Source organism: Lissotriton helveticus, chromosome 11 (genome assembly GCF_964261635.1).
Source record: "Lissotriton helveticus chromosome 11, aLisHel1.1, whole genome shotgun sequence".
Classification (NCBI taxonomy): Eukaryota; Metazoa; Chordata; class Amphibia; order Caudata; family Salamandridae; genus Lissotriton; species Lissotriton helveticus.
The window spans coordinates 460312777-460327854 of NC_136072.1; positions in this window are offsets into that span (position 1 = coordinate 460312777).

The window sequence follows — 15078 nt, forward strand, 5'->3', positions numbered from 1 at the left end:
ATGTAGAATCCCATTACCTGCAGTCGGTTTGCGGTAAGTGCGTGTTTGGATCTTATCCTGCTCTACAAACAGCTCTATATCTAAAAATTGTATGGTTTCTGTGCTGGTGTTGCAGGTAAACTTTAAATTTAAACCATTCTCATTCAGTTTTTCCGTGAATTCCACAGCACTCTCCACATCGCCATCCCACAAAATGAAAATGTCATCAATGAATCTGTTATACACAACCACATTTTTCTCCATAATTTCTCTGTGCTGTACCCACAGCACCTGCTCCTCCCACCAGCCCATGTGAAGATTCGCATAGCTGGGGGAGAAGCAAGTTCCCATGGCCGAACCTTGTACCTGTTTGTAATACAACCTGTCAATATATATATTACCTACTGGCGATAGCCAGTAGGTATATATACTTAGGATTTTTTCTCTATGGGATTTCTGAAAATTCTATGTCTAATAACTTTGGCGTTTGTGAACGGAATTGGCTGAAATTGTCAGGAAAATGGCACATTTTGTTTCTGAGCAGCCCCTGAAAATTTGGGGGGGGGGGTTCGTCAAGCGGGGGCCGAGAAAAAAGGGGGGTCCCAAAACATGTTTTTAACATTGAGTTTTCCATAGGGCGGTTGGACTCACTTTTAGCTCGAACGGCTGAATGGATTTCTATGAAACTTGGCAAAATTGTAGAGACTGTTTGCCCGATGTGCCTTTGCTATGTCTCAAGATATGTGCTCCAGTGGATTTTGAGAAATTAACGTTCCAAAAAATATATATATCTGTGACAGCGTCCCGGTTAGCGCCCCGGTTCGCGTACCAGACGTGTAACGGAACTTCGCGAGGAGAAGCGGATTGGCTCTCCGGTGACTCTCAAAATTCTAAACAGTCCAGAGCGGCCGCCATCTTGTCTCTCGGTAGGATCGAGAGACAAGAGGTGGAAATAAACGAAGGGGGAAATGAATGAAAGGGGCAAGGTAGACCTCTCCTGACCCCCTAGGATTGATGTGGGGGCTATTAAAGGGCCCCGCGGGGCAAAAGAATAAAATACATTTTTTTTCGATTTTTCGCGGTGGAAGCGCTACCCGGTACGCGAACCGGGTAGCTCACCGGTAGCGTAACGGGAGTCCGCCATCTTGTGTTTCGGACAAATTTAGTCACAAGATGGAGGATAAACAATGTTGGGAATGGGTATAAGGGGGCACGGGAGACATATCCTGACCCCCTAGGTTTTCTGAGGGTGGCTGAGGAGGCCCATATATGTTAAAAAACCCCTTCTTTTTCAAATTTTCGCACAGTTAGCGCCCGGACCGCGCACCGGGTAACGTTCCGGAAAGCGTAACAAGGGGAAAACCAAGGGAAATAGTAAAATAATATTTTAGAGTGCTTTGAGGTAGGGTAGCTCTGAATAGAGCTGTTGTGTTGTGTGGGTGATGTAAGTACCAACATGTAGGTACCAATGAAGAGTCTAAAATTCAATGTACACCGTCTCCTCTGTAGATATTTTGTATGTTCTAATATGGGTTATTTAAATGTAAATGTGTGGAAAAGCACTTCATGCTTTAAAGCAATTGTATTTTTGAACTGATTGTTCTTTCCTCTTAGTCCTCCTCTTTGTTTTTTTTCCCCACACTCTTCTTCAGCATGATAGTTGAACCATAGGTTATAGACCATATATAGTTAGGAATTAGCATTTACAAAACCTTATTTTACTCACACAAAACCATTGAAATTCGCATATATAGTTAGTTGCACTAACTATATATCGCGCACCCGCAATCCACTGCTGATCATGTCACATATTACATCATTCATGACATGGTCAGTGACATCACTGATGACATCACTGATGACATCTCAAATGACATCACTGATGACATCACTGATGACAACATCCAGTGACTGTATGTTTCTGTAAAGTTAAAATATGTCTTACATATTGAAGAATGAGTGGATGTATAAGTGTCTGGATGAAGGATTTAGTAGGTGCATGACTGACTGTATGAGTGAGTGATTAAATGTGTCTCACTGAGTGCATGGGTTAGTGACTAAACTGTCTCAATTTGTGCATCATTATGTCTGTTGTTCTGTAAACTGCTGCATGTGTTGATCATTAGCTATATGATTAACTATATGGGTTATTGATTGGTTGCCCAAGTATTTGTATGGGAGACTGAGAGTGTGTATGGTTGGCTGGGAGGTGTATGACTCTGTGCATAGATGTGTGAGCAGTTGATTCACTAGATGTATGGGTTCAAAAGTGCATGTGGAAACAGCTGTATGGGCGGTTGACTGTGTGCATGAGTGTATTGGTGAGTGAATGGATATCTCAGTGCTACATGTCAAAGTAAGTACATATGTAAAAAACAGTACATGTGAGAGTTGACATATATAAATAACTGTGCATAAGAGCCAGTGAATGTGTGAGTGGCTGTATGGATCATTGTGAACTTGTATCAGGGATTGTATAAGAGAGTAAATATGTGTTAGTATATGTTTGAATAAGTAAGGTGTGTATAACTGTATAGTTGAGGAAATGGAGGTGTGATTGATTCTTTGCATGACTGACTAGGTGTGTGAGTAACTCCACGGATGAGTGATAGTCTGTGAGTGTCTGTTTACACTGAGTGTATCTAAGGTTATATTAGAGTCTGAAGAGGTTCATCGTATTATCACATGAATGATGTCATCAGTGATGTGATCAGTAATGTCAAATGAGATGTCATCAGTGATGTCATCAGTGATGTCATTTGAGATGTCATCAGTGATGCCATCAGTGATGTCATTTGAGATGTCATCAGTGATGTCATCAGTGATGTCACTGACCATGTCATGAATGATGTAATATGTGACATGATCAGCAGTGGATTGCGGGTGCGCGATATATAGTTAGTGCAACTAACTATATATGCGAATTTCAATGGTTTTGTGTGAGTAAAATAAGGTTTTGTAAATGCTAATTCCTAACTATATATGGTCTATAACCTATGGTTTTTTAAGTGAATTTTCAAGGTTTTGTAAATGCTAATTCCTAACTATATATGGTCTATAACCTATGGTTTTTTCAGTGAATATATATATATATATATATATCTCACCCCGCACAGCAGCCGCTGTGCGAATGCACTTCCGATCCGATTTTTCAAGTGATATTTGTGAGACGATTATGTCCTTGACAGATCACAGGAATAAGATGTATACAAAATTTACCCTATTAAGGATGAAAGGGGATGTCAATTATAATTTCTTAAGAATATGCCCCATTGAGAAACAGATAGTCCGTAATGCATTCGAAGTAAGATGGGGTGATTTTCCACTTGGAATGGTACAAACATATTGCATTATAAATCAATAATGTAGGAAGGGTTAATCTGTGATTAATAGACAGATATAAGTATAAATAGTTTAGCGTTTGAACAACACCACTATAAGATGGCTGCCAATGGTAAAGGTTCCATGTCCTTTGTTTATGTTTGTGTATTTTCACTGAGAAATCACATGTGCACTTTGAATGGTGATAACTTTACTTAAACAGTTCATTTCCGATACACGAGCTACCCGTGAGCAAGGCGAGTGTTGGTCGCCGAAACGCGTTGGGTTTGTTCCACGATTTCCGTTGACAACATGCTGGAACCGAAATGAATAAAAGTTTAATTTGAGCACACACGCTTTTCTGGTTGGATTCTGTGAGAGGCTGGATCGGAAGTGCATTCGCACAGCGGCCGCTGTGTGGGGTGAGAATCATATAGTTTCCAGGGCGACCTCTATCCCTGGTGTGCACCGCAGTCCTGGGTCTCGGTGGAATGGAGGAAGTAGTCTTGGATATATATATATATATATATATATATATATCCAAAAGAAAAGGGTTGCCCACATTTGAGGAAGCCAACATGCATGGGGTAAGTATTCACCGCTTTTATTTGAAGAAGGCTGCAACATGTAATCAGGACACCTCCAAAGTCTCTGTACCCGACGCGTTTCGTGCACCCTTGCACTTAGTCATGGGTAATGAAGTCAGTTGAGCAGCCCCTCGCATTTTAACCAGCACCTGATATTCATGATGAGGCACGCCTCAAAGGGAGTTCCCAGGCGCACTGCATGCTGGCTCCTGTAGTGCTCGTGTCATCCTGCTCGAGTGAGCTGCGGGGCACTGCCACCATTTCGACCAAATAAAATCCCAAGTGGGCTTGGAATGAGTCTGCTGAAAACCCTGCAGCACCGTAGAACCTTCTCAGCGCATCCCCATGCCTCTTCACAGCAAGGCGCCCCCAGGCGCCGGCATGAGACCAACTGCGTGGCGGAGCCTCCTCCCGACCGGACCGGCCGTATACATCCAAAAGAAAAGGGTTGCCCACATTTGAGGAAGCCAACACGCATGGGGTAAGTATTCACCGCTTTTATTTGAAGAAGGCTGCAACATGTAATCAGGACACCTCCAAAGTCTCTGTACCCGACGCGTTTCGTGCACCCTTGCACTTAGTCATGGGTAATGAAGTCAGTTGAGCAGCCCCTCGCATTTTAACCAGCACCTGATATTCATGATGAGGCACGCCTCAAAGGGAGTTCCCAGGCGCACTGCATGCTGGCTCCTGTAGTGCTCGTGTCATCCTGCTCGAGTGAGCTGCGGGGCACTGCCACCATTTCGACCAAATAAAATCCCAAGTGGGCTTGGAATGAGTCTGCTGAAAACCCTGCAGCACCGTAGAACCTTCTCAGCGCATCCCCATGCCTCTTCACAGCAAGGCGCCCCCAGGCGCCGGCATGAGACCAACTGCGTGGCGGAGCCTCCTCCCGACCGGACCGGCCGTATACATCCAAAAGAAAAGGGTTGCCCACATTTGAGGAAGCCAACACGCATGGGGTAAGTATTCACTGCTTTTATTTGAAGAAGGCTGCAACATGTAATCAGGACACCTCCAAAGTCTCTGTACCCGACGCGTTTCGTGCACCCTTGCACTTAGTCATGGGTAATGAAGTCAGTTGAGCAGCCCCTCGCATTTTAACCAGCACCTGATATTCATGATGAGGCACGCCTCAAAGGGAGTTCCCAGGCGCACTGCATGCTGGCTCCTGTAGTGCTCGTGTCATCCTGCTCGAGTGAGCTGCGGGGCACTGCCACCATTTCGACCAAATACAATCCCAAGTGGGCTTGGAATGAGTCTGCTGAAAACCCTGCAGCACCGTAGAACCTTCTCAGTGCATCCCCATGCCTCTTCACAGCAAGGCGCCGGCATGAGACCAACTGCGTGGCGGAGCCTCCTCCCGACCGGACCGGCCGTATACATCCAAAAGAAAAGGGTTGCCCACATTTGAGGAAGCCAACACGCATGGGGTAAGTATTCACCGCTTTTATTTGAAGAAGGCTGCAACATGTAATCAGGACACCTCCAAAGTCTCTGTACCCGACGCGTTTCGTGCACCCTTGCACTTAGTCATGGGTAATGAAGTCAGTTGAGCAGCCCCTCGCATTTTAACCAGCACCTGATATTCATGATGAGGCACGCCTCAAAGGGAGTTCCCAGGCGCACTGCATGCTGGCTCCTGTAGTGCTCGTGTCATCCTGCTCGAGTGAGCTGCGGGGCACTGCCACCATTTCGACCAAATAAAATCCCAAGTGGGCTTGGAATGAGTCTGCTGAAAACCCTGCAGCACCGTAGAACCTTCTCAGCGCATCCCCATGCCTCTTCACAGCAAGGCGCCCCCAGGCGCCGGCATGAGACCAACTGCGTGGCGGAGCCTCCTCCCGACCGGACCGGCCGTATACATCCAAAAGAAAAGGGTTGCCCACATTTGAGGAAGCCAACACGCATGGGGTAAGTATTCACCGCTTTTATTTGAAGAAGGCTGCAACATGTAATCAGGACACCTCCAAAGTCTCTGTACCCGACGCGTTTCGTGCACCCTTGCACTTAGTCATGGGTAATGAAGTCAGTTGAGCAGCCCCTCGCATTTTAACCAGCACCTGATATTCATGATGAGGCACGCCTCAAAGGGAGTTCCCAGGCGCACTGCATGCTGGCTCCTGTAGTGCTTGTGTCATCCTGCTCGAGTGAGCTGCGGGGCACTGCCACCATTTCGACCAAATAAAATCCCAAGTGGGCTTGGAATGAGTCTGCTGAAAACCCTGCAGCACCGTAGAACCTTCTCAGCGCATCCCCATGCCTCTTCACAGCAAGGCGCCCCCAGGCGCCGGCATGCGACCAACTGCGTGGCGGAGCCTCCTCCCGACCGGACCGGCCGTATACATCCAAAATATATATATATTCGCTGAAAAAACCATAGGTTTCAGGAGTTATATAGTTAGGAATTAGCTTTCACAAAACCTTTGAAATTCACTCAAAAAACTATAAGTTTTAGTGGTGTTATAGTTAGCTGGACATTTTACTCATACAAAACCAATGAAATTGCTCCTTTATAGTTAGTTGTACTAAGTATATATCGCGCACCCGCAATCCACTGCTGATGATGTCACATATTAGATCATTCATGACATGGTCAGTGACATCACTGATGACATCTCAAATGACATCACTGATGACATCACTGATGTCATCATCCAGTGAATGTGGTTTGCTTCGTTATTTAAATATGCATTATATATATAGCAATTTGCATTGAAGAATGAGTGGATATATATAAATACATATTTGGATGGAGGATTTAGTAGCAGTGTAATTGACTGTTTACTTGACCAATTTATAATGTCTCACTAAATATAGTGGATAGTGACTAAACTGTGTGAATATCTGTATCACTTTGTCAGTTGTTGTGTAAACTGATTCTACAGTTGGTTACTAGCTATGTGAAAGTCTATATTAGTTATTGATTAGTTAACTGAGTATTTGTATGGGAGTGTGAAAGTGTGTGTGGTTCGGTGGAGGGTGTGTGACTGTCCAAAGATGTGTGAATAGTGTATTCAGTAGATATATGAAGTTAAAACTATATGTTCTAACAGTTTGGGTGAGGGAATCTCTTTATGGGTGTGGTGATGAGCAAATATATTTCTCAAAGGTACAGGTCCAACAAACTAGAAAAATAAAAGGCAGTGTATGTGTCAGTTGTTGTATATAAATAAGTATACATAAGACCCAATGATTGTGTGAGTGACTGAATGGATAACTGTATACTTGTAATAATGATTTTATAATTCACTAAGTATGACTTACTATCTAAATGAATAGAAGAAGTGTTGTTTGTATAAGTGTTTTGCTAAGTAAATATGTAACTATGATCCATTGTTTGCATAAGTGAGTAGGATGACTTCATATGTGAATAGGATGCGTGCTGTTGTTTAATGTCGATATAGATGTATAAGTATTTTTGATAGTGTTCTATTGTTCATTGACAGCATGTATGAGTGAATCCATAGGTAAGGGATTAGATGTGTGTATACATGTATGAATCACTGAGTGGATTTTTAGATACTTGTATTGCTGTGACAATGGATTTAAATATGATACTCTGTATTTTACAAAGAGTGATGAAAAATTGTAATAGTGTATGAAAAGGTGTATGTGATTGTCACGTGGATGATGTCATCAGTGATGTCATCAGTGATGTCATTTGAGATGTCATCAGTGATGTCACTGACCATGTCATGAATGATCTAATATGTGACATCATCAGCAGTGGATTGCGGGTGCGCGATATATACTTAGTACAACTAACTATATAGGAGCAATTTCATTGGTTTTGTATGAGTAAAATGTCCAGCTAACTATAACACCACTAAAACTTAGTTTTTTGAGTGAATTTCAAAGGTTTTGTAAAAGCTAATTCCTAACTATATAACTCCTGAAACCTATGGTTTTTTCAGTGAATTTCAAAGGTTTTTTTAAATGCTAATTCCTAACTATATAAGGCCTGAAACCTATGTTTTTTTCAGTGAATTTCAAAGGTTTTTTTAAATGCTAATTCCTAACTATATAAGGCCTGAAACCTATGGTTTTTTCTGTGAATTTCAAAGGTTTTTTAAATGCTAATTCCTAACTATATAAGGCCTGAAACCTATGGTTTTTTCAGTGAATTTCAAAGGTTTTTTAAATGCTAATTCTATTAGCGGATAACGTTTAAATATATTAATATCCTAGTGGGACCACCTGAGCAGCCCTAGGGGGTCAGGGTGTTTCTACCCTGCCCCCTTTTTGTGTTGTACACGTTTGTTTTTCTGCTTTCTTGTGCCTAATTCCTAACTATATAAGGCCTGAAACCTATGTTTTTTTCAGTGAATTTGCAAGGTTTTTTAAATGCTAATTCCTAACTATATAAGGCCTGAAACCTTTGGTTTTTTCATTGAATTTGCAAGGTTTTTTAAATGCTAATTCCTAACTATATAAGGCCTGAAACCTATGGTTTTTTCAGTGAATTTGCAAGGTTTTTTTAAATGCTAATTCCTAACTATATAAGGCCTGACACCTATGGTTTTTTCAGTGAATTTCAAAGGTTTTTTAAATGCGAATTCCTAACTATATAAGACCTGAAACCTATGTTTTTTTCAGTGAATTTCAAAGTTTTTTTTAATGCTAATTCCTAACTATATAAGACTTGAAAGCCCACCAGGAATCTCCAGTATGCGCCAGGGGGCTGCATTGCAGAGGTGTAATGAGGCTATGCCCCTTGTTACACCTCGCTGCAACGCAGCCGCCTGGCGCGTTTGCAGAGGGGGGAACTAATTCCCCTTGAATAATGGGGGTCCCTGGGGGCCAACTAGCCCACCAGGAGCCTCCAGTATGCGCCAGATGGCTGCATTGCATAGAGGTGTAATGAGGCCACACCCTTTTTTACACCTCTCTGCAACGCAGCCCCCGTGCATGTTTGAAGAGGGGGAACTAATTCCCCTTGCATACTGGGTGTCCCTGGCAGCCATCTTGTGCCTTGTTAGAACCAATCTATAATCACCACTGGGTATGGGTTCCCACGCAGTAAGGCCAAACCCTGCCTTAACTAGTAATACAAAACGAAATGCCAATACTGCCAAATGATTCAGCACACTTATTTCATTCCGTGCATCTGAGTTAAACTAAATGCAAGAGAGACTCTTCTCATTGGGTTAATCCACATGAATTTGCATTTTATTTGCAAGTATTCCTCTTTTCTGTATTTTTCTCAGAATATTTTTTGTTACAAAAATGATTTTTTGAAGCACATTACAAATAAACAATACATAAACAATAATCATGAAAACTTACTTTCATCCTTCATTCATACTGGGGGATATATTCAATCGTACTAAACAAACACTCAAACAATTATCGGTCTAAAAGATCATACACTTTTTTTACAATTTATATACAATTCATAATGTGAAACCATAGATTCTTATTAGTGATATAACTCTCTGATTTCAAAAAGATGTATTCAAATATCTTATGGTTTCCACGTAAAAAACGTGATCTGGGAAGGTCTACGCGTTTCAAACTCCTTGGTTCTGGAGTTCTCGTCAGGACCATGGGCTGTGAATGACAAATAGGGAGAACCTATATTAGTGTGGGATCTATGTAAACTGCTTTTGGTTCAACACCCACTTCTCTGTCTCTTACCTCTCCAAGTGTGAGCTAGATGTGCCTCGTCGTTTCATCACTTTCCGCGGAGCGGGACCACCTATATCACAAGTGTACATTCTTTATTTAATCTGATTGTAGTGGCAACTTACAGTGTCAAAACATGCTTGAAATCATACTCACTGGTTGGGAAGTGTCTTACTCCAATGTTTCTGCAATAAATGAGGAACAAATTATGAGCGATCTCCTCTAAATTGGTGTTGGACTAGCTATCCGTGAGGATGGACGGAGATTCTTACCGGTTGTGTGGTTTATGCACGCCGTGAAATTGGGTTCCGTTTAATTTCGGCGGGCGGTTCACAGTGCGCCTGGGAGGATCAAAAAGGAGAGAATATCTCAGTGTTGGATACATACTTTAAGAATGGTGTGGAAATGTCACCCACAGTCAACTAGCTCCAAATGACTAGGCAAAGATGGCAACCGCAAAACACAGGAGAGTCATGTGATACATTTTAGATTCATTGTTTCACATGATAAAGCAATTACTGATTGCAGTTTAATCATTTACTGGAACTGAAACATATCTGTCAAATATTTCATGACACAACATAACTTCTGTACTTATGTTTTTGTAGTTAAGAGAATTGTTGTTCACATTTGTATTTACATTTTAGTAGTGGGAATTTGAGAACTTTTAAAATTAAGTAATTTTTTTACATATTTGGTGCTACATTAAAGACTCATCCTATGATTTCACTGCAAAATATTTTTTTGCACAATGTTTACGGCGTTCTAAGGAAAACAGTAAATTTTTTCACTTTGCCCACTTCCACATGGAAAGTTTGGCATGTGCGACAATTATGATGCACATGTCTTGCATGCAGCAGATGGCTGGGAGAAGCAGGCCAGTCGTACATGCTGTCAAACCCCAAAAGCAGACTTCCTTCACAAGACATGGTCCCGTCCGTGCCTCAAGCCCTCATGTGAGGGAGTGACACTGGAAATTTCTGTGGTCCTGCAGCATAACATTGAACTGGGCCCCTGAGAGGTATTACTGGAATTATTGGAGGGAATCAGTGAGTCCCGGGCTGAGAGGAGATTCATTGGGGTGGTATATCTGGTGGCGAAAAGAGATATAGCCCACTGCCAGAGGTACCTGGAGGTGTGGCAAAGGGGTGTCGACTGGTGTGGGCGTCAAGAGTGACCCATCAATAAGGCCTGTGGTTGCCCTCAAAAGCATGAAAAGAAATGGGGAAAATAGTGTGCTCATTCCGGACTGCTTTTCTACTGCTATATTGTGGTTGGGGAACTGCTGGTGCCCCTGGATCAGACCCAATGGAAAGTTAATTCATTATTGTCCTTGTATGTGGATGTAGCTGTGTAATACACACATGTAATAACATTTTGTTATTAAAAAATATATTTATATATATATTTATTAAAGACTTTGAGATAATGTTGTTCTAACTGAAATATTATGAGCTTGGTTTAAAAGGAAACATTACCAACATTGTAAGGATGGATGATAACGTTGGTCTTGCAGAGATTCAAACATGTGACCTGTAGATCAAAGATGTCAGTAAAAAGTGTTTAACTCACTGAGACAACTTGCACCTCACCTACAGATGGTCAATTCCACATTAGTGCTCTAGGAAGATGACTATACTGGTATATATTCACTACCATGGTGGCGTGATAAACCTGATAACATTCCAGAAATTGCCTGCCCCTGAAGTGCACAACTAGAGCAACCAATGCATCATCATATGTGAAACCTGCTCTTCTTGAACTGTAATCTAATGCCTAATGTGTTCTGACTCTGACCTTAACTACCCTCTTCTCATTCAGTATTCAGAAATATATGACTTACACTATCTACAGAAGAGAGAGGGCACAGTAAAAAACAGTGCAGCAAAATGAACGAAAAAACACCTGCTAATCAAAATAATGCTTGCCCTGTCTATATTTTTGTATACACCGAGAGCACTGAAGCTTATTTTCAGACAGACTCTATTTGGTACAGTCTTGTATTATTAAAGCAGTTTTTTTGCTACAGATGCCTTCCATTGTCTGGGTTTTTACTGCATTTAAATATGTGTAGATTTGTATTCCTGTTGTGCACAAAGCTCTTCTACCCCACCCACAAAATCTTGAACAGAGGTAGTATAGGGGAAAGTTTCATTGATTTTCATATTCCGACAGAAGAATTAACAGGTGGGGGAAGGCCAGTGATGCAGTCAGGACAAAAGCGTAGTTTTTGTTCTGTTTCTAGGGAAAGTCCCGGTTTTGTGCACTGAGTGGACTTTGGGTAAGTCCTCGTCAGCCACTGCTGTGCAACTTAGTCAATCACATAATGGAACAGCTATTGGCTGTTAGGTGTACGTTCCACCACCGAGTGGTCATACTGTATAGCACAAGGGGAAATGTACTTTATTAAAATGCAATATCACGCTTTTTTCGCACATTGAAAATACATTACAAAATAATTGTTTTGTCCCTTTACCACAGCACTCCCCCTTCCACCTACTGCAAATAGGTGTTCCTTTCACTCTCTGCAACCAAGAAACTTTTTCTGTTCTGCCCTGGAGTATTAGGGTGAGCAGTTAATTCTACGGCCAACATGTTTCTGCCTTCACACTGTCCAAATGTTTGTGGTTATGCAAATATCCTGTTAGGGCTTACTTAATTTGCAGTTGCTCACATTCTCAACTTCCCACAGCTGTTCTTTCCCAGAATAACAGAAACAACTAAATTAGGTTGCTAAATAATTTTAAAATATTGATCGTGCGAAGACTAATTTTTTAACAGAGCAAGCAGTAGATTTCTAGGACAATTTGATTAACACTTCCTCGTTTCGGTTTCTTGCTCGCAGGATATGTATTAAAACATGTAGTACTTCAGGATTGTCCTAATATGAACGGAACACATACATTTTGTGTACCATCACAGAGACTTTTTTCTTTTAAAAATAAGAACCCCTTCAGTGCCCCATCCACTGTGGCAGCCCTCCCCAAACACAGGTTAATGTAGTGGGTGAGAGCCTCCGTTGTCATGACCACGGCTGAGAATCAGGTGTGAATGGGCCTCTCCCAGGTTCAGCATAACAAAGGTCCGAGAGCCTGACCCTCCCAGCTACATCTCGGCGGGAAACGGCCTCTACAACGAAGCCGTTTCCACGAAAACCTTTACCACGCATGCATTACAACGCATGCGTGGTAACAACGAGAGGATTTACCACGCATATCTTTACTACGAAATACGTAGTAAAGGTATGTGTGGTAAATGGAAAAAAAGGGGGGGTTTCCCCCCAAAAACGAAAAAATCGAGGGATAAAAAAAGGGGGGTTGTGGGGGGGCTTCCCCCCCAAAAATAAATAAATACCTGAAGTGACGAACATCAAGCGATCAGCGTCGTAAAAGAGGAAACGGAATTAAACTTCCGCTTCCTCTTTAGGACGTACGGCCGACGTAACCAAGAAGAAAGACGTAACAAAGAAGATGGACAGGAGACGAGTTGAAAAGGTAAGGGAAAATGATTTTTTTTTTTTAAAATAAGGGTTAATGGCAGGGGTAATGAAAAGGAGTAGAGGCTGGGGACGTGAAAGAGGACAGGTGTAACCTTTAACAAGAATATGCCCTCACCATGCATAAATTAACAACGAAAAACGTTGTTAATCTATGCGTGGTAAAGGAATATTAGTGGTAAAGGTTATGCGTAGAAAACAAATTCCGTTGTAACGCATGCAAGGTAAAGGCATGCGTTGCAACGGAATTCGTTATAACGTCATATATTCCTACGGGAATATAGCTGTGGGTAGAGGAGATCGAAGTGAGCTAATGTCCAAGGCTGAAATTTGCATCCTCCAAATTAAGTTGTCAGTAGGAGCAGTTAGTACGCAAAACACTCTCTCTATAAACTGCAGTAGCAAAGTAATTCTTTAACTTTCTTCTACTATGCGGAAACAGTCAGTGTAATTCAGGGACAGGTGTTCAACAAGTGGACAGCAAACGCACTATTTAAAGCACCTTTTGAAGACTATTTCTTTGCTTGATAACACATTATATTTCTCAATCGAGACCGTCTTTCTCCATAATCTGTGATGTTGCCAACCTCTAGTCATAATACTGAACCCAAATGAAAATAGAAAATGTTTAAGGGTCTAAAAAATCAATTATGAATGTGATAAACCTAAACCGGGTGTTAAAAGAAGTCTGTGCATTCAGACGCATAGAATCATTAGTATTTTAAACAAAAAACGATGTATTTATATGCAATGCTACATGTCCGTAAAGTGCTGTTGACTTTTGCAACTGGCCCCCTGGGTTATAAAATTCACTTCTGCACATAGATAAAACATTTTGCAGTCAGAGCAAACCTCTTTATCCCCCCTCTTAACTGTGCTGCTATTCTCCAATTTCCTGACACTTTTTGGTTTTTCTGATCCAGTCACTACTGGTCTTGCACCTATTTTTGTTTGTTTGCTTATAATACAATACCAGTGTTCTCTGCACATCGTTCCACTGTTCCCAGACATTATATGTGTGTACTTAATTGAACACTAAGAAATATCTGGTAATAAAACTTGATTTTGACAATGGATAGCATTCATACACAGAAGATTGGAACAAAAGCATCATAGACATGAGACAGGAGAAGGTTGACATAGAAAGACTGAAAATGGGTAAAAGTGGGGAAGACACAGACATACACCAACACAGGGTGGCAGGAAAGGAGACCGGAAGAGAGGGACAAATTACAAGCGAAAACCTAGATCACATAGGTAGGGGAAGTCACAGACGAAGGCATACACTAATTTAGAGAGACATGAAAAGCAAGACACAGACACACGAAGACCAGGGGAGATCATGCAGTGAAGTGAAGATGAAAAGGACTAATGGGAGCAACGAAATCAGAAAGACATGAATAATAGAGGCATTTGCTTTTCAAATACCATCTAACGTAACATAACTTAAAATTATTCCTAACCATAGCGAATAAGTATCTAGTTGATCAAAAGCAAAGAAGTGGTGGTACAGTCCACGAAAAGTTTAAAAACACTGCAGGGAAGGGGTTTTGAGGTTTTCCCATTAAATATATTTTATTCCAGCAATAACGACTTGGTAATGTAAATTGCAAAATCAGTAGACATGTTTAAGATGTGCCTTTGAAGGTACTGCAGCTCTGGCTAGAACTACTGGTGGTGTTCACGAAAAGTACAGCAGCACCACTCCTAAGACATGTCAGTATTATCCAATAAACTTATGGGGGGCTCAGCCTTACTGGAAAGTGTTTGTACTAAATATGAAATTGTAACTGACTTGCTGACAAATTATTGAATACCAGTGCAGAGTTGTCTTTTTCAACCTCCTGAACCAATAATGCTAAAATTCCAATACTGAGTCTAGAATATACATTGCAATATTCCTTTCGGTATTCCTAAATCTTCAATGAAATCAGTTTAAATATTTCTATATCAATGGTTTTACATTAAAATAGGCTCGATTACGAGAGTTTAATGAAATGCACAGAGTATCTACAAAGGTTGACCCAAGCACATTGTCATTACAGCTTAACAACTCATATATATCCA